This window comes from Oenanthe melanoleuca, chromosome Z (assembly GCF_029582105.1).
Source record: "Oenanthe melanoleuca isolate GR-GAL-2019-014 chromosome Z, OMel1.0, whole genome shotgun sequence".
Lineage (NCBI taxonomy): Eukaryota > Metazoa > Chordata > Aves > Passeriformes > Muscicapidae > Oenanthe > Oenanthe melanoleuca.
Window position 1 is genome coordinate 19,720,318 of NC_079362.1, and position 27,856 is coordinate 19,748,173.

A 27,856-nucleotide genomic window follows, 5' to 3' on the forward strand; every position below is an offset into this window, starting at 1 on the left:
TGACAACCTGCAACTTTCTGTCACAAAATTCACATTGGGTTAACTAAGGTTCTGGAAATTTTGGAGCAGGTTCTGGTTAATGAACTCATGAGCAGCTTTTAGTGAAGATGTTTTGTCTACTGCTATAGCTCAATTGATAATCTGCATTTGGTAGCAGAGTGCACAACTGTGCTGTCACTTCAGAGCACACAGCCAGCAGCAAAGTAAGGTGACCTTAGGAAATGTTTTCCTAATTTTTAGTGGGCATACATTACCATGACATAAGTGGGTCCAAAGTTACTTGCTGTTTTCTAAGTCACGTAGTGTTCTTCCATGTATTTAGAAATTCAACAAACTAAAAGAAGATAGGTGTTTTTGCTAATTTCTGTCTTATCTATTTGAATTTCAATTATGTTGTTATTTCAGTGCTAAGAAAACTACAGCAGAGGATGGAGGGAAAAATTGAGAGAATGATTAATATGAGGTTATTTCCCTTGTCAAAGCCCAGCTTAACCTTTCAGGAGCCTTTGGCAGGCCACGCATCAAGTGCCACCTGAGATATGAAAACAGAACCAGCTGGTGTGGCATGCAGGCAGAGGCAGTGCAGAATGTTTTATATGGCCCAAAGTCTGCCAGGAAAAGGTTGCATTAATATGCAGAAACCCCAGAACAGCTCCTCAAAAATTTAAATAGCCTTGAAGTCTTTTACTCTCCCTTCCTCCTTGGAGTGCCACAGCTTTGGTGTGATGAAAAAAAAATAGCTGTGGTGCAAATCAATTGTTCTGGACTACAACTGCTCCTGCTTGTGGCCCTCCCCAGCAAATCTTGTGCTCTGTAATCTGCAGGTTCTGTCCTAGGCACTGCTTCAAAAAGCACTTTTGCAGCACAATTTTTTGATAGTACTTTTATATTGCTTGGGAATTTCTTAGCTCTTGTACCTTCTATGCCATCCTTCTGTTTGCTGACTTTGGGAAGCTCCAGGAGCCAGGCATTAGCAAGAGGCAGCAGCTATGTCTGGTACCTCTCCTCCTCACGTCCTTATGTCCAGCAGCATCAGAATTTATTGACCCAAGGCACACAGCTCACAGGCCAGCTGTGGTTTTCTGGAAGGAGGGTCTGACTGCGGTAAGTGCGACAGCGTTTCTGAACAGTGCCTGTGTGTTAGCACATTTGCACGTAAATAAATAAATAGTAATGAATAACTGGGAGAGCATTTCTGCCTCCTGTCACAATGAAGAGTACTGAAAGACTGCTGTGGGTCTGTGTGGTATTTCTGGTAACAATGCAGGGTGTTGAGGTGTCTCAATTCTTATATAGACAAGTGTGCATGATAGCAATTCCTGTAATCTAGTAGTTCTGCTATGAAAATAATAACAAAGTAGCAATAACTTTATGATGTATTGCTCCACTTAAGTCTGATAGAGGGGCTCTAAATTGATTTAAGTGTGACTTGGTTAAACTGTAGTAAAATCTAAACCCATTAAAATATTATCAACTGATATGCCTTGCAGGAATTTTACTTCATGAACAAAACCATGGCTTAGAGATTGCTTTTTCCAAAAGAGTGATTTTATCTCATCTTTCCCTTGTCGGTCTCCTGGAATCTAGACTCCAATGAATGCATGAACAAATAATTCAAATCTGTGACTGTTCCATTGTTCTCCTCTGTAGCTCTGCTATCTCTGTAGCTTTTCTCCATTTTCTGCATGACTGTCCAGATGTGCTTGACAGCTGACTGCCACAGACTTAGGAAACTTCTCTGATTTGGCAAGGCTGTATACAGAGATGACAAATTTTGATGGCAAAACCAAGGGGAGTGGGACAGTAACGATGGAGTTACCTGTTGAGAACTGCAGAAGAATTTTGTGGCACTATGTACTTGAGGACTAAAATTACAGATGCAATTTAACAAAAAAAATAAAAACAGACTGATGTACACAGGACATGGCCTTGCTCTCCTTTCCCCCATGAGTTCATGGGGAAGACATAAAATAAATGGCCTGAGCTGACAGTGATGAGTCTGGACTTGGAATTCAGTTTATAACAGAAAGTTTTGTGACAAAATCTATGTAGTGATCAAAAAAGCCCACTAACTTTTGGTAAGAATTAGGAAAGGATGCAAAGAAAAGAGTTTTACTATCATGTAAATCTGTAGTGGATCTATTTTCTTTTGCTTTCAGAAAGTTTGTCATAGCTTTAGAAAATGTCCAGAAAAGGGCAAGTGAGGACAATCAGAGGAGATGGATCTTGCATACACTATAGGTAATTACACGGTGGAAATTCTTCACCACAGGTTCCTGTGAAACCTAACATTTCCCACCTAACATTTAATTTCATTTTTAATGAAAGTTAAACAAGCTAAAGGGAGGTGAATACCTGAAGCCTTCTCTAAATTGTGAAAAATCACTTCTCACTCAGGAGCCCCACAGGCTGCAAATTCTGAGAACCCAGAAAAGATTTAGGGAAGACCAACTGTATCCTTGCTTTGTTCTGAAGGCACCTCTCCAGGAGATAACTTTTGGCCCATCCTAGTGAAAACAAGTGAGAAATTCTGACTTACTCTGGCAGTTTTTATTATCATGTGATATAAAATATGTGAATAAACTCTGTAAAGTGCCTCCAGAGAAGGAGGGCACAAAGTTGACAGAAATACTTAGATTTCTGCTTCTCTGGTTTTAGTAAAGTTTTGGAAGTGTATAGGAACAGACATAAGGCTGAGATTCAAACTGGACATAAACCACTGATAGTGTGAGAGATTCTTTAGACAATAATTGCTCTAAGTGACAAAAGTTGATTGAATATTGTGGTTCTAGTTTGGAATTTTGAATCTTGTGTGTAATCCAAATAATTATCTTGGAAAATATTAAGTAGTATAAAGGTTTTTCAAATGCTTGTCTTTAAGTGAGGGGGAAAAGTACACAATGAAGAAAGAGTAAATATTTGAAAGAAGGACTTTTGGGTTGGATTTTTTTTTTTGTTTGCATGTTTTGTTGTTTGTTTTGTTTTTTTTTAGCTATACACAGCTAAAATGAACTCAAGGTTGTCTTAATTTTGTTGATTTTTTTTTGTTAATTTTTTGTTAATTTTGCACTGGCAGGGAATTTTGATTTTCTGCCAGTTTGATTCCAAGTGGTTTTTGGCTAGAAAGTATTAATAAATAGAGCTCTAGTAATTGTGTATTCTTTTAGTTTTTTTAAAGCATGTGTTCATCGATATTTTTAATCTACTAATAATTATTTATGTAGCTTCTATTTTCACTGTATATAACATTTTGCTTCAAGCCTGCAAAATTTTTAATATGGAAATCTGAAAATAACAATAATTTCCATAAAACTGAGGAGACAGTTTAAGAATACTGTCAATGAAGAACACTTTTTTGCTCCCTTCTATTTATTTATTTTTTAAGGAACAGAGAATATGTCCCTATATGTGCCTATTTTGACTATTTCTTCAGTGAGCATCTGTTAATGGACATTCCCCCCCTTTTGGACAATTTACAACATCACCAAGACATTAGGGGTTACTTTTGTCCTAGAGTTCCTGATATGTTTGAGTATGCATATAAAGCATAAAATCTAACAAAAAAATGTCATATTCTCTACTTTGCTTTTTCTAAATCTTGCTTTTAAAAGGTCAAATATCTGCAAAAATCAGTGGTTCTATTTATTAGCTCATCCTAACTGAAAGATCCATTTACCTGTGTCAGGATGAAAACGTGAACAATGCCAAATAAAGGGTTTCATGGCTAAAGTAGAACTCGAGTAGAGCTACTGTGAAAGTGTAAGACTGAGGTCTGTAGATACTGCCTTTCAGTTTTAGCCCTGGGAATGCCCTTCTTTGACTTAAACGTGTTGAAAGAACTCTGGTCAGAGATCCTTTTGCAGCTCCCAGTGCTGAGCTCCGAGTCCCTGCCTGATGTGATGCATGACTCCCACCTATGTGCTGCCCTCCAAATACATGTGACTACTTGTTGTCAGGAGCAGATTCTCATCTAAATGCTGATGTGGTCAATTCGTTTGTCTCAAGAGAGAAAGGAGCAGCCAGCACTCCCTGGATAACAAAAGCATTCCGTCAACTTGTGGGAGACTTGGGTTCAGTCCTTCTCACAGCCTGAGAAAGCCCGCATGTAATTTCCCACTCCTGTGTATCCAAAGCAAGGAGGAAGAATGATGATTGTCCTCATTGTCTTCAAGAATTTTAGTCATGAAAAAGGAAGCTGCAAGTGGCAACAGCAGAGCTCTGTGCTTGGTGAAAGCACAGGGTCCCTGTCTCTGCACAGCACCACGTCACCTCTGTGGTTTCTGAGGCATTCAGCGCTGGAATTGCACTGCTGTGAGAAAGTTTCCATGCTGCTACAAGGAGCAGGAAACAAGAAGTTACAGGGAGTGGGGCAGGACGTGTTCCTCCCTCATTGCCTCCCAGCAAGGCACAGGTGCAGTTTCACCTGCTGGCTAAGCCGGGCTCAGAGCTGGAGCGTGGGGAGGTGCCTGCCTGCAGCCCAGCCCGTGCCACAGGGACTCCCTAAACACCTCGATTTATGGCTGTCCAGGCTGTCCTCCCAAGGGATTTCAACTCCCTTGGCAGAATGAATGGGGCAGAAAGCACCTAATTCAAAACTGTGGATCCCACCCCAGACGCCTGCATGTTTCATACCATTTATTACCTCTAATGGACTTGTTACTGATTACTGGCCCATATCTTACTCTACATATTGTATAAACTTCTTTTTTCTGAAAACTCTCATACAAAATGCATCTTTATAGCTGAAGTTTTACAGCCCTGCTTTGCTATGTTATCAGTGTGTTATCATTGTTGGATTTGCATCACAATTGCACGATTTTTTTTTTTTTGTTATCAAACTACTTTACATAGACATTTTAATGAAAATTAACTAGAAATAGAAAGATACAGCTACTATGTAGCTGTAGATAACCACTAGGCTGTGGTCATCTCGTGTGTCATAGTGCAGCAATATTATCAGTCTATAATCAGCCAAACAGTTAATTTACACCACAAGTGTTTGGTGAAATTGCATTTTCTAAAGGATACAGGCTGTTCAGATCAATGAAGCTGGCTTTTCTTTTTCTATTGTTTAAAAGAATTGAACTCAATTAACATAAATAGATGTAAAAGTAAGTTACTTTTGCTTACTGTAAAACAATGAGTTTACTTACTTTACTTAAGTTTACTTACTGTAAAACAGTAAGTTCATATATATCTGCACATGCCAATGAATATATTGGATCTAACACATGGGTAAAATACAAGAATGAGTTGCCATGTCTATTATGCATCACTGATAGGTGATTTTATGTATGGTCATTTAAAACTAGGACAATTTGCAGGGAAGCTGGGCTCACTTTTCATAAACTTCAGAGCACGCTCTCCTCAGTGCCACCTGGATCATGCAAGAATGATACCCAGTATGGTTATCACCTGCACCTCCTTCTGTGCAGCTCTTCTCACAGAGGAATACACTGAAGGCATGTTACAGGCTGGGAGAGGTAAGCATAAAGGATGACTGGAAAGCCATTTTCTCTTCATATCCTGAGAATCAGAAAGTATCACAGGTTACAAACAAAAGGAAACACCAGGCTACCTCTTTATGCTGCACTGGGGTTGAGGGGCTGTACTTGGTAAGTAGACAGCCTTTGATACATCTAAAGTGAGCTGGAATTAGAGAAGCTTCAAGCTCTGCAGATATGTCATTGTCAATATGTCCCTCTTAATTTCAGGGATATGAAAAGTACCACTATAAGAGATGATGCCCAGTTATTTAACACTCTTCCCAATATTTATTTCTTTAAATACTAAAAGGCCAGAAGAGGAACTGCCTGTTCCATACCAGTGTAACAATCAGATATTGGTTTTGGCTGTAGTTCCTTTCATCCTTATGAAATGCCCTGAAAGTAACTATTTCTGGATGTAATATGTCTGGAAATGTCGACTCCATTGATTCAGTGCATGTGTGCATCTGCACAGTCAGAACAAAGCACTGGTGCATCACTGCTCTGGGAACAGTCTCCCAAAGTGTGTCCTGATACTGCTGTGCCTTACTTTGGCTTTTTTGCTTTTTTTTTGGGTGTTAATCTGTATTTTTCTAATAATGCTAAATGTATCGGTACAGAAGCATTAGAGAGAACTTTGTGATTTGGAAGTAAAATGACAAAACTAAATATCTTATGACAAAATGAAATCAGCACTTTGATGCTTGTGCTTTGAAAAAGTTAGTTCTAAAAGGCTGCTGACTCTGGCTGAGGAAGGTTCTTCTTTACAGAGGGGGCTGTGTAGGGTCTATTGCTTGTGTCACACTTGACTGGCATCTTACTGTTTGAGATAGCTGCTAATCCAAGAGAAGGTAAAATTGTATGAGAATATGTCCTACTACTCCCTCTGTGGTGAAATCACCTTGACTGGCTTGTCATCTGTCCACCAATGTTCTAGTCTGTTCTATCACCCTCCATCAATAGGACAGGGGGAGAAAATATGCAAAGGTTCATGAGCCAAGCTAAGGGCAGTGTGGCCACTTACTAATTACTGACAGGAGCAAAACAGATTCTGCTTGGAGAAATTAATGTATCACCAATTCATTATAACAGACTAATGTAGTGAGAAATAAGAATAAAATTCATAATCCTTCTCCTACCCTTCTTCCTAGGCTCAGCTTCTCTGACACTTTTTCTACCTCCTCCCTTCTACAAGTGTGGAAGGATGAGGAACAGGGGTTGTGGTTCTTCAAGAGTTTCACCAGTATAACCTCTTACAATGGGCTGCAGCCATTCAGGAATGCCTGGTCCAGCGTGGGTCCCCTGCAGAGTCACATCTGCCAAAAAACTCAATCTTTTGTGAGCTGCAGCCTCCTTCAGAACACATCCATGCTGCAACATGGGTTTCTTCAGGTGCTGCAGCTGGATCTCTGCTCCACCATGGACCTCCATGGGCTGCAGGGGCAGAGCTTTATACATATATATAAATATGTATATTGTTTGCAATGAGAAGGAGGTATTTTTCTAGCCATTTTGATTATTGTCTATAGAAATCTAGCAATAGGAAAGTATAAAAGCAACACTTAAAGATAAATAAGGAAAAGAAACATAAAGGAAGGGTTAGAGTTGAAAGATACACAGTCACCACCCATGAATCCAGCGGCAAGACTTGATTGTTTCAATTTTGAGGTCCATTGGGTGAAGTGATGGTTTCGTTCCTGGTCTGTCTGGGGTGGGGGAAGTGCCTGAAACACAGAATTCAGTGTGGTAATTAACATGCTCAGCTGGGAATGCCCAGGAACCTCCCTCAGGGGAGTTTAACACTCTTGCAACATCGTGCATCTGTTGCAACACTGCGGATCGCAGTCCTCTGGGGGAAGAGCTCAGAAATGGGTCTGGGGGTGCCTGGGGGGTCTTTGATGGTTTTTGACATCTCCCAAGATGTGTCAGCTGCCTCTCCCGTCAGTGTGGCAGAGCCAGCTATGCCCCATCGGAAGGGATGAAAACCCCAGGCTGTGTGTGGATGTTCACATCCTGACAAACCTCCCGGGAGGCACTTTCCCACCTGAGCCTGTTTGTGTAAGGGAGGGCACTGGCAAGGTAAAAAGCACTGTTCTGTCTCCACAGGGTCCATTTCTTTTCCCCCATGTGGCTCACAACCCTTCTAGCTGCTAAGCAGAGGTGGCTTTGTCACACTCATCCTCTGTGGGTGCTCGCCTCTTGCACCTGGGCTGTCCTGGCACAGATCAGAGCCTTCACTGCACCCCCACAGAGGTTCACTGCACCCCAAAACCTCTCCTCCCCTGGGGGCTGCAAACCTGGCCTCAGCCAAGCAGCCACTGTTTGACCCTTGGCATTCCAGTCTCACTGTCCCCTGTGGTCCAGCTGCTGCCAGCACCGCCCCAGGTAACCCCAAGGGACTCTAAATACACCAGGGAAAAGGAAGTACAGCAGCATAAAGTCATGCATTACCACTGAAGGATTTTTTCTCTAAGAGTGGCTGTCATTTTCCCTTTGACTGTGATGATCCAGCCTTGACAGGAGCTTCTTTCTACACTGAAATTCAGATTTCACATTTTCCTCAAAGGACAAAAGAGTACGCCTGACACATTTTACCAGTTTGTGTCACACAGCAGATTGTGTTATGGCAGATATTTGCAATAAATATTCTAAATCATGCCAAAATAAATGGTCTGTAATTTATTATCCGTTCCAGGAGCAATGCTGTCCCTCCACCACAAAGAATTTCCTCGTAGACCACATTCTATGACTATATTCAGCATATAATGTATATTTCATATTAGATTTTGGTCTATCTACCAATGCATGTGCAAGGCTCATGTTTTCTCTTGCTCTCCTTTAAAACAGTGAATACATTGTATGCTGGTTCCAAGGCTCAAATCAAGCTCCTACAAGAACTACAGAAAAACTTGTTTGCTGCCTATCATGCTACTGTCATAGTTTCCACCTTCCTAGAGTCACCTAGTTATCATGAATTACCAAATGGACTCTTAATGCAGAAAGCTTAGCAATTGACTGTTTGCTCAATTAATTTGAATTTTTGATTCAGATTCCTTCCTGTTCTCCAGTTCTTGAATTTTTAATGCACCATTTCTCACTTGAATAGAAAGGTTTAGTATCTCTTAAACAAGACTCTTGGTGGCATTTTACCATTTGTGTGTTTCCCTCCCACCCACACACAGCTTTCCTGTGGGCAGTCTGGGTGATTTTTTTCCCTGCAGAATGACACACACCACAGAAGTGGAATGATCTGAAACATGTGTTCAGTTACAATTCCAACAGCAGTAATGGTGCTCCATTACTTCAAGCCTGGTTTATGCACAGTATTTTCACTGTCTTAATTGCATGAAGTGGTGATATGCTGGTGTTTTCTCCTACAGGTAACGTTATATTAGGGTATAAAGATACTTTATATACCTTTAGCTTATTGCTGTTCTCTTTCAGGGCCAAGTTCCATGGGTTTACATACTTTTATATCAAACTGACTGCATCAGTCCTTGAGGCCTATGTTGCACTTTAATGGTATGGTTAAACACAACAACTTTTGTGTGTAGACAAACCCTCAGGGCTCAGACAGATGCTGAGTTTACTGCAGCTCAACGAGTTAGTGCACATCAGCAGAGCCACAGTAACCAATCACCTACATGCACTTTGTCTGTCCCAAATGTGAGGTAAAATGTAAGTGCTTACAACTCCCTTGCTGAGCCTCTCTTTTTTCTTACTTTAGCCAATACTTAACCTGTGATAAACTTCTGTACAAGTGAAAAACCAAGTCAGACTGAATCTAAAATATAGAGATCACTTTTAAAAGAGCTGAGGAGGACAGAAATTTCATGGGACAGAACTGATCCATTTAAAAACCGATACTGGAGAAAAAGAAACTGAAAGTTTCCTTTAAAATGAATTTACTGATGTTTTTCTTCTGTAAATGACTTAAAGCCCTGGGTGTGGGATGCACAACAGTTGAAACATGAGGGTGCTGTAGGAGACACATCCTCACACACACTTTTGGTGAGGATGGCTTATTTGGTGCTTAGCCTTACATGGAGAGACAAATCCTTCTCCCCAACTTTTCATCCTCCCTCCCAGCCACCCCCCAAATGTAGATCATCAAAGCAATTTTAAAATCAATGGAAACTCTGAAAACGAGCCAGCACCCAGTCCTTCACAATTACTGTGATGTGCTGAGGCTGCTCACTCTGAGTTAAGACTGACAGCACAACACTTTGCACAATCTAGAGTTTAGTCTCAGTGCAGGAGCCATAAAGTAAAGCAGTGCAGCTGTCTTATGGATCAGCCTGTGGTGATAGATTTGGCTAAACCCCATCTGAGTGCTGGGGGTGACACACCAGACAGTCAGGTCAGGTGTAACCTTGCCTACCCTTTGCAGACTGAAGAGGGAATCTGCACGGTGGGGAAGGACCTCCTGGCAGAGTTTTGTAGCAGGGAGCAGGATAAGTGAGCAGCAGTTGCAGCACTAATGGCCTCTGAAACTTAGGATGGGCCTAATGGACCAGAGATTTGGATAGATGAAGTCCCGTGCTGGTAGAAACCTGCCCTTAGGCTGGTGTCAGGCCAAGTCTACTGCTGCAGAACCTGAACATATCTCCTCTAGCTGGCCCAGTGCCATGTCAGCCTTTCTTAAAATTAACCTGAAATGGGCTTAGAACAAAAGACACTTCCACAAAAGTATTGTTTTTACAGTGTCTCACTCTGTCTCACGTTCAGGTTTCTGCTTAAAGCCTTCTTCCCCAGCCCTCAGTGTCCTGCCCTGTGACTGAGCTTAATGCAAACAGTGCAGATAATTACTATCACCTGCAGTGAAGCCAGAACTGTGAGCTGCAGGGTTTTTTGGGGTTTTTTTTGTGTCTTTACTCACCAAACCTGTTCTATGCATTCTAGGAGGATCCTTTGATAGGGTATATTAAGAGCTGCTGACAGTCTCAAACTGAGATTACCTGGCTAAAAATAATGGCACATCTTCAACATCCTGGGCTCACTGCTACTGTGCATTCCCAGTATACAATGCAGAAATTTCTAGCCAGAGTTTTCAATCAGTTGAGCCTATTTTTAAAGTATTTTAATTTTTCTTCAGTGTTTTTCTTTACATTTATATATTCAGACATTCTGAGGTACTAAAGCTTTAATACATATTCACATGACAACTCCAAACATTATGATGTCTTGTTTAGAAATTGAAAAATGCAATTTTGAGGCTGAATTATCAGTATTACTCAGAAAATTACTTGATGATGTTATCTGAGGCTGACACATCACAGTTGTTTTTTTTGCAGAGATACAAGTTTGCTAAATAGTGTCATTCAGTGCTTCCTTTTTTCTTGCAACTGAGTGGGAATAAAGACAGTAGGGTAAATATAGGATAAAAATTCAAACATGAAATAGATATCTATCAGTTATGTGTACAAGTATCAAAATAATTTCTAGCCTATCAGACACATATTTTGTGACAGAGAACCAAAGAAGTCCTACATGAAATTAGATTCTTACATAGACCGCTTGATGTCTTGACAATTGTTTTGTGTCAGCATCAGTCCTGAAGCTGAAATGCATAGGTATCAAAAGCATGGAAGACTTGTACAAGAATAAAATCTGATAATTCTCATATGAGCCTAAATGACTTCAGGCAGGGCTGTCAGATATGGGAATAAGAATGAATTAATATTCAGAATTACACAGGGGCATATGGGGATTATTTTGCAATAAAAATCATATCAATTTATTAAAAAATTATAAGCATGAGAAACATTCCAGCCTAATGACGATCATTACCGGGAAAAAAATGTGGCTGTTGATTTAGAATGAAATAATTTATGTGTAGTATATATTTACTCAGTCTTAATCAACATCACAGTAATATAAATCACTATTAAATATTTAGGTGAAAGCTTGAGGTCATGGGGGGGCTCGGTTATATTCCCTTTCAAGAACTCAAGGGGCAAACAGGTCAAATTATGGCAGATTCAGCCATGCCCCGCTTCCCTTCTCCCTCCGCTTCCCCCATGCCAGTGTGTCCCTTGGGGGCTGCTCCCGCAGGGAAGCAGCCTGGCAGGTGCTCTCCACATCGCTTCCCGGATTGCTCCAAGGCAGCAGCACCAGCCGAGCATCCCTGCCCCGGTTCGGGTGCCCCTCGCTCCTGGGGCTGCGGGGAAGGAGGGCTTCATCTGGGGCTTAGCAGGAGAAGAGACAACAGCATTTGCTAAAGGGAAACCGGAAAGATTTTCCCCTGATGTTAAAGGCAGGGAAAGTATTTTTTGCTAGTTTTGGTCTTTCAGTGATTATAGAAAGCACAAGCCTGAGGGTGGTAGGAGCAAGAAAACATCCCGCTGTGGAATTATATAGGATAAAAATAAGGGCTTGAATCTGAAACCGTGGCTCCTTTTGCCTCCTCTCCTACCTCCCACAGAGAAATGGCCAAGTGCAGTAAGCAGAGTGAGCGTATCAGCTATTGCCACCAGAGAGCTGCCAGATGTCTGCTTCGCAATTGGAAAACAAGGGGAAAAAAAAACAACCCAGCCCAGAGACGGGGGTGGGGTGGTGGAATCTGATAGTTAGTATCAGAACCCAGGGAAAATTAGCTAATGTGTATGTCGGAACAAGAAATCCTCCCTTCCTTGCAATTACTCAAAATCTTGGCTTGCCTTTGAGAATGCATTTTAGAGCCTGGCATAATTAAATGGAAAGCAGGAGCCAAAAGGGAAAAAGCAAACAGTTGAAAAGAAGAGCTAAGAGACTAAAACCATTCCTCATTTACATACTTTGCCATAATTTCAGCAAGTTTAGCCAAATTGCATCAGGCCAAATTGATACTAAGCAGCAGCAACTCTACTGGCTTAAGAAGTAATTCTGGACATGTTCTATAAAACTGAGCTCAGAATTTGGCCCAGTGTTTGAAGAGTACTCTGATCATACCTAAGTTTCCTGGTATTACAGGAGTGGGGTTTGCTGGAAGCTGGTGACTGGCCACCTTTCAAACTGCTGTCCTGTAGGGTGGGGCTATTTGTTGAGCAAGCACAGCTGGAGCTCACCCCAGTTCTTCTCCTGTCTGGTGGCTGTCAGACCAGCACCAGCAGCACAGAGCGACCTCACTTCACGTCCACATTGTGCAGACTTTTAATTCCATCCCACTGGCTCCCAAGTTAGTGCAGGAGCTTGGAAGGCGGCGCAGCACATCTGCATCCAATCCTGACACTTTGGCCGGGAGAGAGGAAGGAGGCTGGGCTCCCTCCCCTATCTACCAGCCAAGAAGTCCCCAGGGCTGCAAGAAGCCTTCAGCCTGTTTTGAGCTCTGCATTTAGCAAAGAGAGCTTGGCAGAGAGGGAACTCAGAGAAACTGCGGGTTTTCCGTGGGTCTGACCCCTGCTTTGGTTTCATAAATCTGATTCCAGAGCCAGCCAGCATGTTATCAGTGCCTGGCCATGGGATTTGGAGGCTCCTATGAAACTCCAACAAATATTTTAAAGTCTACCAGCTCCTGCAGGATAGAAGCTTAACATTTCACACAGATGTATTTAAAAGTCTCGCTGGACTGAATTCAAGGGTTACTATGAAGAACAGCATTGTTTAGATCCTGGTGCTGAAAAGGTTAAAAAAAATCTTAACTGAGTACTTTGCAATGTGAAAGATTTGCTCTTCACCCACTGATGGTACAGCAGTTGAGGGTTAAAATGAAAGTTTACTACTGGCATTTTTGCCTTGCTGTTTTCAGTGCTCAAGTGATTTCTTTCTGGTTTAGCAGCCTTTCATATTTGTTTAGAGAACTCAGAAGGGAAGTAACTTTTGAAATATTATAAATGGTTGACTTGTTGCATAACATACATTTTCCAGGCCCTGTGCTTGTTGTTGAGTGTTGAAGAGATATTACAACTGACAGAACTGTCTTTTCTTCCAGAACTGAAATGAATTAGTAAATGTGAAGTAAAAATGGTCCATTTTGTGGAAATCTTAGAAGAAGAGGGGAAGAGATAGACAAATTGTCTCACCAAGAACTGAGTATAAGCAGAAAGAATAAGATGTATTTTCATATCACACAATGAAAGCTCTTCAGTCCCACAGAGTGTTTGTTGTTTGTTTTACTACTGGTTAAATGGACGTCTATTTTTTTCTTCTCTGGTCTGTATCCACTGAATTGTTATTTCTGTACAGCTGCAGCTTTAGAGTATTTAGCAATTAAATCTCTCCTAAGGATTTGTTTTGCAAAGCATGGAAGTCTAAGATATTTTTCTTTATATCTTTGGTATAACTTGGCTGTTGCTGGGCTGATGGGAGGGTTGTTTTTGTGTTGTTATTGTTCACATTAAAGAACATGTATAGGATCTCTAGTACGGGGAATTAGTAGGTGAACTATTTTGGTGAGGATACAGCTATTACAGGAGCAAGCTCTGCAGACAATCATCTGTGTCAAAAGGAACTGCAGTGGGGGAAATCTAGGAAAATAAAGAGGCTGGAATGTGGTCAGCACATTCAGAGACAGCACCCATGAATGGAGGGCCTCCAGCAGAACACATGAAAAGCATCACCAGGCTTTTGCCCTCATGGCTGGAGGAGAGGGAGACCATGCCTCAAGCCTGAGGGTCCCAAAAGTATTCCCTCAGTGCAGGGCCCTCCAGCTAATTGCAGAAACCTGGGGAGTAAGTGGGCAAAGGCAAAAATACAGTGAAGCACCATCTGCATTGTAATTTATAAAAGTAATTTATAAATATTCAGAAGACACAATTGTTCACTATTTGTTGAAGCCCTAGCGTCCCTCTGGCTTGCAGGACTGCCACAGCTGGGAAGTCAAACTACTTCCTGAAAGTTTCTCCTTGTGCAGTCACAAATGCCACCTGATGCTAGTAAAGAAAAGAAGTTCTGGGAAGTATATCCCTGCACTCTCCTTTCCCATTATTGCACTTACCTCTGAGAAAGGAAGAGAGCTCCAGCATCATCCAGGATATTTTAAAAAGCTCCTCTATTTTTCCATTATAATGCACTGTGCAAACTTTGTAAGTCAAATTATGTAATTTCATTTTAATGTGTAAAATTTCTCAAGTAATAGCTGAGATGAAGCAGAATCAATTTTAGGTTAATAACTGAAATCAGTATTAACTACAGGACTTTTCATGGTTCCTTTAGCTGATGTCTGTAGTACCCACTACTGTTCATGGGCCAGGATACCTGAGTACAGAGAAGTATCCCTGTATAGTTTTCTCTACCATCCTATTTCTCAGGATGGTTGTGCAAACCTGCTTTTTGCAATCAGATTTTCCACAGAAGTGGCAAGTGCAGCATATAAAGAGACCCTCTTCATTCAGATTACATGGAAATAAAGCATCAAAAATTGCACTGCACAGAATCGAGCTTTTATCAGTCAAGTAATAAATGTTTTGCAGGATCTGTCCCAAACTGCGGGATCGTCATTAGTTTAGGCAGCCCAGGGAAGATGATCTCCTTGGTTTTTAAACCAAAATTTTAAGCTGACTCTGAGGGACTTCTCATCCTTGAGTTTATTGATCCATTGAATTTCTGTGACTCCCATCTGAGATTTAGAACTAGCTTCCTTTTCTGTAGAGGCACAGCAAGAAGTGTTGGGATCTGAGACAACATTTATTTGAGATAATGTTATGGGTGTTGTAGTTTTCAAGTTCTGCTGGAGATGCAGTCTTGTCTTCTCTCGACTAAGAGGCAGATCTTTCCAAGGAGTGCTCTAACAGAGCTCTGAATTGCCCTTCTGAAGAGCTGTGTCATTACAGACAAACTGAAGGCTGCTGAATGTGTAAAATCGTGCTGATTTCCACTTTCAGAGCTGACAAATACATAGACATGTAGAATCAGCTACTCTGCAAGGAGAAGAGTAGCTCAGGTCCTCTGCCACACTCAGCAGACAGCCATTCACACCTGCCAAAAGTTCTGGTGTGCTTCTGAGAGGAATGTGGCTGAACAGGATGGTCAGAACCAGTATAGGTGTGTGCTGGGCCAGGCTGGAAGCTGTTTTATTACCTCAGCAATTAAGGAAAGGCGTATCTCTGTCAGGAGACATCATTCCACACTAGCTTCTAGTTGCTACCCCAGCTCTCTGCTCAAGAGCAACTGAGCCTGGCTCCAGTGAAACAGGCTGATGCTCAGGCTGGTGCTGGCCACAGGCAGACTGTGCACGTAGTGCAGGTGTGACATGCCCTGGGAGACAGCTCTGGGGACAGAGATTGCTGCACTGAGCAGAGGAAATGGCCCTGGCACAAGGGCTGCTCCCTACAGCTGAGCATGCCTCCCTCTCCACCAGCCACCCTCTTCCCCTTTTAGGGGAGCACTTAGTGGCAGGACTGGAGGGAACCAAGCACCAGGCTGCCAAGCCTTCAGAAACAGGGCCCATGGAGGAGAAAAGAAGGAATGATGACTTTCCCATCTGCCATCCCTGCTGAATCTTCTCAAGTTCACAGCTCAGGGGTAGGTAAAGTGGATCCAGTCTCATAGAGGACTTATCCCACTTCCCTCAGTGGAATAAGAGCTCCATTAAATCTGAACAAACTGAGGATCTGTCCAAAGAAGTTATTTGCTTTCCAACTTCATGTCAGCAAAATTTTCTTAGCCCATAATGCTGAGGAGACTTGAAAAACTAACAATTCCATGCCTCAGTGGTGGGCTGGGAGAAGTTCAGGCTGTGGACCAAGCCCCCAGCCATTCCTGCTGAGTTCTGTACCCATATGGAGCAATGAAGCACCACCGGTGACACCTCCTTGAACTTGTAGGTGGAATTGCTTCTTCCCTTTACCTATCTGCCTTCAGGCCAACAGGCTGGAAAGTCAGGTAGGAATTGCAGGGAAGCCACTCCCAAACACCTCTTTTGTGCCGTGGGCTTTGCTTCACTGGGGTTTAGGATGAGGTACCTGGCTGTGAGGAATGCTGGTGTGACATCCCAATGCCTTTAGGTGTGGGGAAAAGGCTGGTGGATCACCCAGACTGTGCAGAGCAATGTCTCCTCAGAAGTGCAAGTACTGAGACCCCTTCAAGTGTGATGGGAGCTATAATCAGAACCATTTATGGTAATTAAAACCCTCTTGTAATACATGTGTGCCTCATTTAGGATGTGCTTATGGAGTCATTGTGAGTTTTACACTCAGCTGGGACTGGTCTGATGGGCATCATGCACACTAGTCCATGGAGGGTCTGCTCTAAACCCAGTTCCCTCCAGTGGTTTTAGAAGAGGCTAAAATAAATTTTCAATCTCTGTAGGCAAGAAGAGAAAAAAAACCATATTGCATTAATTTTACACAAATTGCTCAATCTGGAATTTGTCTACAGTAGGACAAAAGTCCTTCCTTTTGTGGAAAAAGCTACAGGACCACCAATGAACTCTATTTTACTACTCATGAAAAAATTTAGCACTGCTGTGCAACTATAGTGCTACAGCTGCCCTAGGCTAACAGGCACATCCATGTTAACAACTGGACAACCTTCTCCACAGGCTTTTGCAGTGCTCTGTCAATTCTGAGAATCAACATTATCTCACATCCACAGCTCCCATACAAGGAGGAAAAGTCACTGTTCAGTTTACGTCTGTGTGCTACATCTCTATGGATACCTCCAAAAGCTGCTGGGAGGTGAAAAATAAGAAAAAAGATCAAGTGTTTATAATAGAACAAAGCGATAAAAATATTTAGTTTGCTTTCTAGGAAGAAAAACAAAAAGCCCACGCATCCCTTGCAGTTCTAAGCACACCATAAAGTAATAACACAGAGACTGATAAGACTGCAAGGTTACAGCTAATGGATTAGATTCCCAGGAATTTGTGCAATATCAAGGAAGAAGATGATGGAAGCTTTTTCTGCATGGGGTACCTGTTCTCTAGGTTGTTGACAGTATTAAGGAGGACTATGCTCAGTCACTGCAACAAAAAAGTGCTCGTCCAAAGCCAGTGGCTTGTCCAAAGGAAGTGGAGGCTTGTGTGATCTCCACATGTGTATGGACCATGTAGACCATGGGCCCATGGGTGATGTCTGCAGGTAGCTGCTCTGGGGTGTAACTGAGCTACTGAATGGGAAAACAGGTCCTCTGATACGGGTGAAGTTGTGGGACTGGGATCCAAGTGGGCAAAAAGGTCATGAGAAGAGAAATAAAATGAACATCTGCCTTTGTGTTTTATTAGCCTGACTTCCTAAGGAAATAGGACTTGCATAACAGTATTACTTGCCCATTTGTTCTTTTCTGTCCTGCCCTCAAATAACTTTTGATTCTGTTGGCTTATTTCAACTCAATTTATCAGAGAGGTATCAGCCTTAGATATTCTCTGTTCCTCCAGGTTTCATGAAAACTGGCAGCTAGACAGGGAAAAGAGCTAAATAAGTACTCCAAATGAGGGGAGGGTTTCAGCACGAATTAAGTAATTACCTGCTGTGTTTTGTCTGCCAGCTGGCCAGCCAACATGGTCAAATGACTTCAAGCCCATCAGCAAATCAGTGAATCAGGCTTTTTTTCAGTTTGTGTAGAAAATAACTGGAAAGGAGGTAAGAGGTAAGTGTATGGAGCCTGAGGGAAGGTAGAAGAAAGAAGCAAGAAATATTAAGGAGGCAACAGGGCAGGGGATACCTGGAGGAAGAGGCAGAAGCGTGGGCAGAGGCAGCTCCAGGAGCGGAGGGGAACCGAGGTTACGGGGTGAGAGAAGGCCATGGTGGAAGGACTGGGAGTCATTGCAGGGCAGGCAAGTGTGAACACAGCCTTCCTGAAATCAGACCTAATTAGTGCTGCACTCACAGGGTGGCTTGTATATACAAAGCCTGTCATGAGCACATTGCTAGCCTACTTTCAGAAATGATGAGCGCCCCCACCTTGTATGGATTTCAGAGGGAGCCATGGGTGCTCAACATCAGTAACTCTCAGGTGCTGTCCATATAATTTTAGCTAAATTTGCAATAGCTATACCTAGCTGCCGTGCAGCATAAGAATTATTGGATCATTACACCTTCTTATATCCATCACAGTAAAAGCAAATCTGCAGGGGGTTTTAATTTACATGTGCCGGTAAAAACAGAGAAAGAAATGTTCCACATAAACTGTCATCCCAATTACCAGAGGTCTGCAGACTATATTGTTCTGCTAGATACTCAATTCTTATTTCCTCAGTTGCTGTAAAACATATATATAGTTCAAATCAATTAAAAAGAAATGTTTGGGCAAAATCAATAGTGCATCAGCCACAGCAAGATTTAGCAGCCACAACTGAGTTGAAAACAGTGTGGAATCTTAAGAGCTGATTCACACCTTACTCAAGTTTTATGTTGGAATAACTTCAGTGAAGCATAAACTAAAGCAACAGAGAGCTCTAGTTTATATATAGTTTTATATAGTTTTTTTTAAATAAAGCCAACAGAATGAATGAGCCCGACAAGAGACTCCTGAAAGAACTTTATCCTCTGTGCTGTTGTTGAAATCTATTATCCCTTGAGGCATCTCATCAGGCATCCACATCAAGGCTTACACACTTAATTTTTGCTTCTTCTTTGGGAGATATGCAATCCTGTAACTAACTTCAGAATTCTAAACTGAAATTCTGCTGGAAAAAAATTGCTCAGAACTTGGAGGTGCTTACTACAATCTTGCCATCAACTAAGTTTGGGCTATCCCTGAGCTATATCTTTCCCTCTGACAGAGTTAATCTTTCTCTGGTTACATCTGAAAGATTCTCAACAGAGAGGATTTCTCCCAGGCACTTGGATCCTTGCTGTCTTATCATGCACGTTATCACTGGTTTCATGGGTACAATATTTCTGTCTTAGAATATTGACACTCAAAACTGCCTTTACCTTATGTGTAGGATGCTAGGCAGTATAGTTTAGTATATTTGAAGGAATAATATGTTGTCATTTTCAGAAAATCCTGCTTGGGCTACATTTTTCAAAGGGCTTTGAGGGATAAAAAATTGAGTTATGAACAGCTCTCTGTACACCTCTTTCTCTAATTATTTTAATTGTCCCTTCAATTACACACACAGAGGAGCTATTTTTCTGATTTACTCTTGTATTTTAATAGTTGTTTTAAATTCTTCCCATGGCTGAATTTTGAAAATGAAATTAGATCTGCCCATATTGCTTGATATGCTTGTATTACTGTCACAAGTAAGAAGCTTCTGCCTTCAGAAATTTACTCATTTAACAAGTGTTGTGACTTCTTTTTTGTTGAAAGCATTTTGATTTTTTTCCCCCACTGAGTAAATTTCCTGGTGATACAGCTAAACACATAGTGTATGCAGCCAGCTAAGGGTGGGAGTGCATGGGAACTTCACTTTTGAAGTATTCATCAACACATCATTGTTTAAAAGTTTCTTCTGCTAAGCCATGTATGCTGCCAGACACCAAATACAGAACTGTAATTTGTGCTGCAGACTGTTTTGCAGGTAACCTAAAGATGCAGAGTTTCGTCAACATTTTGAGCTGCCTGACTGAACTGCTCTGTGCCACAGTGTTTATCAGCAAGCACACCACTCTGGCAACTTTTCACTACATAATCTAACGTGCTGAGGCAACAGTGGTGACACTGGATTCTTTGTTGGTTCTTATGTGTCTCAGAGAGCTGTAAGTGATGCAGGACTTCCCAAGGGAGACAAATAATAATAATAATAATGCATACCCTTGATGTATGAGTAAGCTCTAAAAGGTGAAGTGTCATCCCTGAAATGGCAGACCTGCTGATGGACAAGTACGGTAAGAGAACCAGTGACTCAGGCTACACTATCTTGTGTGATCTCCATTAAGGGAAAGAAAAGCAGACCGCAGGAGTGCAGCTCACTGAAGTGCACTATCATCATTTTCCAAGTGACTAATGCCCTGGCAGAGCACAGGCCAATCTGGATCTCTATCAAGTTCTCACAGAAGAGATTATGATCTTTATTTATACCCAGTTTAGACTTCTGAAATTCTGAGGTATTCCGAGCAGTTCCTGCTTGAGAGTAAGCAAAATCAGAACGGGGTGTGGAGAGTGCAGCTGCACCAATCTCTTTAAGGCAGCTGGGAGGTTGATCAAGAGGCAGTGAGGTGTATCCTGGTGTGGATGCCCCACAAAATGCACTTAAAAAATTTAAATCAATTGTGCCTACCCTGAAGCAGTTCTGTCCTCCAAGCTAGATACTACTGGACTAAGAGCTAGAACTGAGATGCCTGGGAGTAGCTCTGATTATTAATTTATTACTTCACTGGGAAGGGTGTCACAGAGATACATGTGGATCTGCTTTCTGGGCAGGCTACCAGCCATTAAAACATGCAATGCAGTCCTTACAGCACTTTGAGGAAGATGCAAACAGGAGCTGGCTCGATTTTTGTAGCTCTGGAAAGTGAAGCTGAAGGTATGGACCAGAATCTCAGCTCTCACAGAGGTTCTCTGATTAGTAACAGCCAAGGAGCTGGACATAAAGACATGTTCATGTATATACATGAGCCCCTTACTGCACACACAACTCTTAGCAAGTTTCTAATTGCACTTGTAGCTCCAAATGTCTGATTTAACACTCAGACTGCATTTTGACAATCTTCCCATTGCAGTTTAGTGATCTGAATCACCCATTCAGGCAAAAATAAACAGTATCATGTAATTTATCTAACTAAATGACAAATCTTCTGAATATTTGCAGTCAACTGTTTCTGAATGGGCTGTAGATTGAAAAATGATTCATGGAACACATCAGCAAATGTATTTGCCTGCTTTTGAGAACACAGTTCCTGGTAGACAACTCTGAGCAGAAAAGAAGGAATGATATCAAAACAACTAAAATTTTTTAAATCATTCATCCTTGTCTGGCAAATGCATGCTTGCATAAGACTTAAAAGAATGTACCCACTATAGGTCAAAAGTGCTTTAGAACTACATTTTTAAATTGTTTTAAACTTCTAAAGAACCTGCAGATAAGAGGCTTCTTCCTGTTTTCAAAAATATCTATTTTCCTGCTTTCTATATGACTTGGAGGTTTCTGAGGGATGAAGATGCACTGTGATTTTTATATACTCTTTTTACCAGTCAGTGAATGAGTTATTGAGTCCCTTGCATCCTCCCAAATGCTCTTGCAGGCACTTTTTTATTCTGGTAAATCTGATTTGTTTATTCATGGGAACCTCTTTGTGTATTTTAGATCATATTTTGATTTCTGAAACGATATCTTCACCACTTCTGAAAATATTACCTCATTTTTCAAGTTTTCAGGATTTTCAAAACAGCTCAACATTCACAAAATCATTTCCTCATCACATTAAATACTGATCTCTTGTGAAAACACAGACAGAGGTACCATGCAGGAACTGTATTAAGCCCTGAATACTATTAAAAAATTCAGCTTTCATTTTAATGTCTGGCTTTTTAAAGAACATTTACCTTACTGGGGAAGCTGATTTCCTGCAAATTTAATCATGTAAGGGCTTGTGGCTTAAAATTAATGGGAGACATCATGGCATTCTTCCTTCTGGCTAACAAAAATGTAATCTTTCTAATGTCATGAGCTCATAATGTTCATGACACAATGAACTGTATGTGTGTGGCTATGCTACTCTAAGAGTGGTGGATGTTGGTCTTATCACTTTCTTGTTGTTTAATTATTTGTGTAATTGAACCAAAGAGCATCTTCTGTTTAATCTGAAGGCCTATTGTAGTGGAGTTACTCAGTACTTTTTACATGGGTCTCAATAGGATGACTCACACAGTCACTCCCAGCTGTCCTAGCATAAGACATAAGAAGAATTGTACCTAGAGGGATTATCTGGTTAACTGTGGTCTGCATCAGATATAAACCCCACCTTCTGCAAACTACAGATTGCATGGAATTTACATAGAATTAAACTAATCCCAAGAAAATTCACAATTTCAAAGGACTTGCAGATATGACAGCTCCTGTTTGGTTAAGGGGTAAGGGCAACTGCATATGACACTATATTGCATCTCATGGTTTTAATCAAGTTCACTGACATACTGTTGGACTTGTTTTCCACACTATCTTCTTTTCCTTTTCTAACCTTTTCAGAAAGTTTTACAATACATTTTTACAGTCATCAGATTTCCAGAACATGAGGGAAGGAAAAACAAAGGCTCAAGTGTGGTGAAATAGATTCCCATGCACATACCTAAGCACTAATCTGAATTTTAAAGTGAAATTAAGAAAAAAAAAAAAAAAATCCCAGTAAATTAAATTTCTAATTTATGTGGTTACAAAAGAAAATTAGACAGAGTAGAAAAAGTCACATCTAATCAGGACTTAAATAGATAATGGCTGCTGGATGCATTTTGTGCCACTCTTCTCAGCACCAGGGAGTTAATAGTTGTGGGGTGTTTCAGAGACCAAAAAGTGAATGCTGGGCTGAGACTTGGGGCTGGGGAGCACAGCAGTGTACAATCCATCAGCAGTGGAATATCCCTCCCTTGCCAGGAAGGCTGTTTTTGTCTGAGGCTGCCAAAAGATACTACTGGCTGAAGAGGCACTCTCTCTGAGCCAGAGGCAAATATTCACTTGAACAATGAAATAAACAAATGACTATAAAATGTATTGTCTGTTATATTGGAATATGTTGTAACATTTCACAGTCTAATTTTCCTTTGCATACCAGTAACGTATGGAGTGTTAGCTCACACTATTGTAATTTCATGAGGTAGAGGACTACAGTGTTACAGAAGGACAAATAGGAGGAAAAAAGGCATGTTTTAAGCTCATGAAATGATGAAATGCATGTGTTGTTTATGCTAAAAACAACACCCCTCTTTTTTGCCCATTACATTATAGTACAAAATCTGTCTTTTATTTGCTTCTTTTTTTCAAATGGAAATAAGTATCATTAATATTGATATTCCATAAAATAAACTATAGCTTAAATAACACAGAATTACCAGCTCTAGAACAAGCTGGTGACAATCAAGCCAATCAACCCACTCCACAGCAAAATACTCTGATGTTTGCTAGGGTATGTCTGCAGAAAGCCACTGACATCTGAGTACTGTGGATTTTGGTTCAAGGCAAAAATTTATGGCAAAACACATTTTTACATTGTCTAACAGATGTCATGCTAACGTGACCCTCTGAATACTTTTAAAATCCAGCACAACAATTTTAGGATGAAATACTAAAGGAGGAGAGAAATGCAGAAATACAAACAGAGCAAGACGAAAACATTTTTTCACCTAAGTTTTGAATTTAGGCTTCCTAGGAATGCAAGCATGCATGTCATGCTGAGCATGGGCATGTTGTGTCATGCATGCCTTCTGCAGGTTCCAGTAAGAAACACCTTGAACCTCGAGCTACATTAAGTTACCCCTGAACTCCAGTAAAAGAGGTGCTCCTCATCAGCACTACCTAAATTGTACAGTACAGCTCTTCCTAACAAGAACTGTCTTTTTGGTAAGTATTTGTGCAGAGGACAGCACACAATTTATGAGTGGGCCCTCAGGCTCAATAATTTGCAGGGTAACATCAGTAACAGTCAGAAGTTCTTTCTAGGCCAATGGAGATACAGAAGTGAAATTTCTCTTTTGCTGCTGGAAGCTGCTAAACACACGATAGGTTAAGAAAAAGAAAAGGCAATAATAAATATGTTGGAAATCAGCACAGATGCATCAAAAACTTGAGTGGGATTAGCAATGCTGGCTAAATATCTTGAAAATTTCATTGGCAGAGATTCTGATATTTTGGACCTGAATGAGTGGAAACAGTAGAGGAAAACAACATAAAATATTTTCAGCAACTAAGTTTTTATAATAGATGTAAAATAGTGAAGTCTTAGTTTCTTGCCTCAACTTAGTTTATAAAATGGAAGTGATGGGACTTGCTCCCATCTCATGGGCAGTGCTTGGAAGTTGTTTTAAAGATGAAAAAGTAGCAATATCTTGTTAGTACAGAGGATGATGATTATGTACTACTATTACTTCTACTAGCTTAAAAAACTATTATTATCTAGCTTAAAAAACATTAAATAGGGAGTCTTTCCATAAGCTATGACTTTCAAAAGGCTGAAATCTTTACAATAATAAAGCAAAGTTAATGGAATCAATTTGAATGCATAGTATTTAGATACACAAAATTCTATCTGCATAAAAATCCCTGTTTTCATAATTAAATCCTTGTGCAAGAATAAGGCTTCAGATACTCATATTATGAGCAGCAGTGGTTAGCTGGAAAGCCAAATGCTCTTGCCTTCATATATTGAAATCTACTTCCCACCTGAGCCACACTGCAGTTAAAATTAAAAACATATGTTGGCTCTTACTTGGGTGCAGCTCATTAAAAACTCTTACCCAGCTCTGCAACCTATGGTGCCCAGAAGCCTTTAAAGTTCTCCTGTTTGCAGGGAAGCCTGGCTTGCTGTGTGCTGAGTGTCTTGCAGCCCTGAAAGAGCTCTGATGCAAAATAATTCGACAAGAGCAACTGGACCAAGTACTTTCAACAGCTCAGGTGGGAATAGAATTTCCCCTCCCCCGCCTCATCTCCTGAAATTTCGCCACTGGGTCTTTTATTATCCCATGACATCTCACACAGAGATATGAAACTGATGTGAAAGCTTCTAGGCTTGAGCACAAAAGCTTAACCACTAGTTAAGCAACTAATTACGTGAGAAAAACCTTCATATTTGCTTGGTTTTCTGAGGTCAGGGCTCATTGTTTTTATTTTATTGTGTTTTGTTGGTTTTTTTTTTTTTGTCCACAGTGAAGGAGAGAAAACCAGGATTGAATTTAATTATTCAATGACCCCAGGTGGCCTACACTTCTCCATGCCTGTTAGCCACTGAATGCTATCAGAACTGCTTAGCTGAAAGCTGCCTTTTGCATGTTGATGGGCATTGCAAATCCTCCTGCAGAGTTGTCTTTCATGTCAAGACAATATCAAGCACAGCAAAACATCACCATATGTCCTTCTCTCCACTTCTCCCTGTGTTTTGCAGGTTGTATTCTCTTTCTCTGCCACTCGACAAATTTGCTTCCCTGGTGATGAGTGTGTGTGTGTGTGTGTGTGTGTGTGTGTTCACAATGTCATATTCCGAGGGGGAGGGGGTGGGGAAGAGGAGAAGCACGGTGCCTTTGCTCAAGATCCTCTTTTTTAGCTAAAAAGAATAGCCACATCTGCTGCTTTGTCCACAGACTGTCTACTCTAATTGTCAATTCCGGTTTTGATTTATTAATATTCACATCCTTTGCTGCACAAATCCTTCTTTCAGAGAAGATGAGTGACTATTTCCCACCTTTTTCCCTCCTGATTAGCAAGTGTCACAGCATTCTTGTTTCTTGCCAGCAAGAATTAATCATGCCATAGAGCCTGATTCTTTGGGGGAAGGAAGTTCTTAAATGCTCCAAGGAAATGATGGAGAGAAATAAGCTTGGATTGCTTTAGATTCTTATTATTAACCTGATCTAATTTTGGACATGAAAATTTCCTACAAATTCTAATTTTGTGTTACTACCAAAATTACAGATTAGAAGGAGGTGAAAGGAAATCTCACTAGGGAGCCTCTAAATGCTTCTATTGAAGTTGTATTAAAATTTTTATTTATATCAATTTGACTAAAAATTTAAATAATTTTGCCTTTTCTAACATTGGTTGCCACATAAGATACAGAATTTGTGCAGTTTATGGTCTCAACCCATGCTGTCTTTAACAAAAGGTAGTAAAAATGAAATTAGGGAAAAAGATAAATGTCAAAATCCTATGATGGCACATCTTGTAATTATCACATCTGCTGCAAAGCTCCTGGAAAATAGCTTTGGAAGCTTGCCATGTTGCAAACAACTCACACAATGAAGGGGAGCAGCACAGTAAAGGACAATTGATAATAAGATTTTTAAGTGGACTTTTAGCGTTGTAGTAGGAGGTCTTACCGTTTTGTCTCTTGTGACTCCTTTTCGATTTTTATCTAAAAGAATATTTTCCCCTTTCATGATGCACTCTTGGATGAGTGGACTCTTCATGATGCCCTACTCGGAAATATGGTGTGGCAACAAATTCATCTGTGACAAGAAGGATGGTGGAAAGGAGTGAGGACTAAGGAGAGAATTAATTCCTGAAGTTGCTGCCTTGGGAAAGCATCAGCTACTGCTGCTGATGGCCTTTGTCTTTTCATTCATCTTCTTCCCAGGGTTTATAAACTCATTTCCAAGGTTTATTCATGTAAGGCAGTGTGACTCTAGGAGCAACTTTGCCTTTTTTTTACGTGATATTCACAGCATAGCTTGCTGCTAGTAGCCCTATTTTGTGACTTAGTAACCTGCAATAGTTATGGGCTGCAAAGCATGGTTGAAACAAGTTGAACACAACCTTGAAGGAAACTTTTGATCACTGCCCTTGATCCTCAGATTAATTGTCTGTGGGGAAGCATGTATATTTGCACATAATTGCATCTTCAGAGCATCACTGCAAAGCATTTTTGTTCACAGATGACTCATCAGTGCTTTGGCCTCATGCTTATAATTCTTTTCAAAGGCAAAAGATTGACAAGATAGTAAAAATAATAATTCACTCCAGTAAAAATAGTAATTCACTCCTCCAAAATAATTAGTTGTTTTCAGTAAATTTTTCTATACAGGACTTTTTGTCTTTCCTCCTGCCATCATTTGAACACCATTAGGCATAGAATCATAGAATAGTTTGTTTTGGAAGGCACTCCAGAGATCAACTAATTCAGCCCCCAGCCTTGGATGGGGATGCCTTCTGCAAGGCCAGATTACTCAAAGCCCCATCCAGTCTGGGCTTAACTCTTCCAGGGATGGGGCATCCACAATTTATCAGAAGAATCTTTTCCAGTATTTCACCACCCTCACAGCAAAATCACAATTTATCAGGAAAATCTTTTCCAGTACTTCACCACCCTCTTGCTTGTATCTATCTAAACCTACCCTCTTCCAGTTTAAAGCCATTACCCCTTTTCCTGTCACTACATGGCAGTCCCTCTCCAGCTTTCCTGTAGCTCCTTCCTTGCCTGGCTGGTCACAGTTTTGATGCACTGGATCACAGTGAGGATGCACAGCTGGCTTTCTGTGCTGTGAGTGCACACTGCCAAGACATGTAAAGCTTCTCATCACCCTGGCTGTGGTGAAGGACAGGCTGAAGTGCTTTGCACAAGTCTGGCTAAATGATGCTGGTTACTCTTCCCTTATCTACAGTGCTGCAGCTTTTTGGTTGGTAAAAAGCCGCCAAATTTGTCAGGCATGGTTTGTCATTAGCAAAACTATGTTGGCTGTTACCAATAAACTGCTTATCCTTTCACCTACCTCAGCATAATTTCTGCTCCATTATCTTGTCAGGCTCTGAGGTTGGACTGGCTGGCCTGTAGCTCCCCATAGCTTCTTAAATATCAGGGTTATATTTTCCCTTTTCTGGTCTGCCAAACCATCTCAAATGTAATTGATTGTGGCTTAACCTGAGGTTG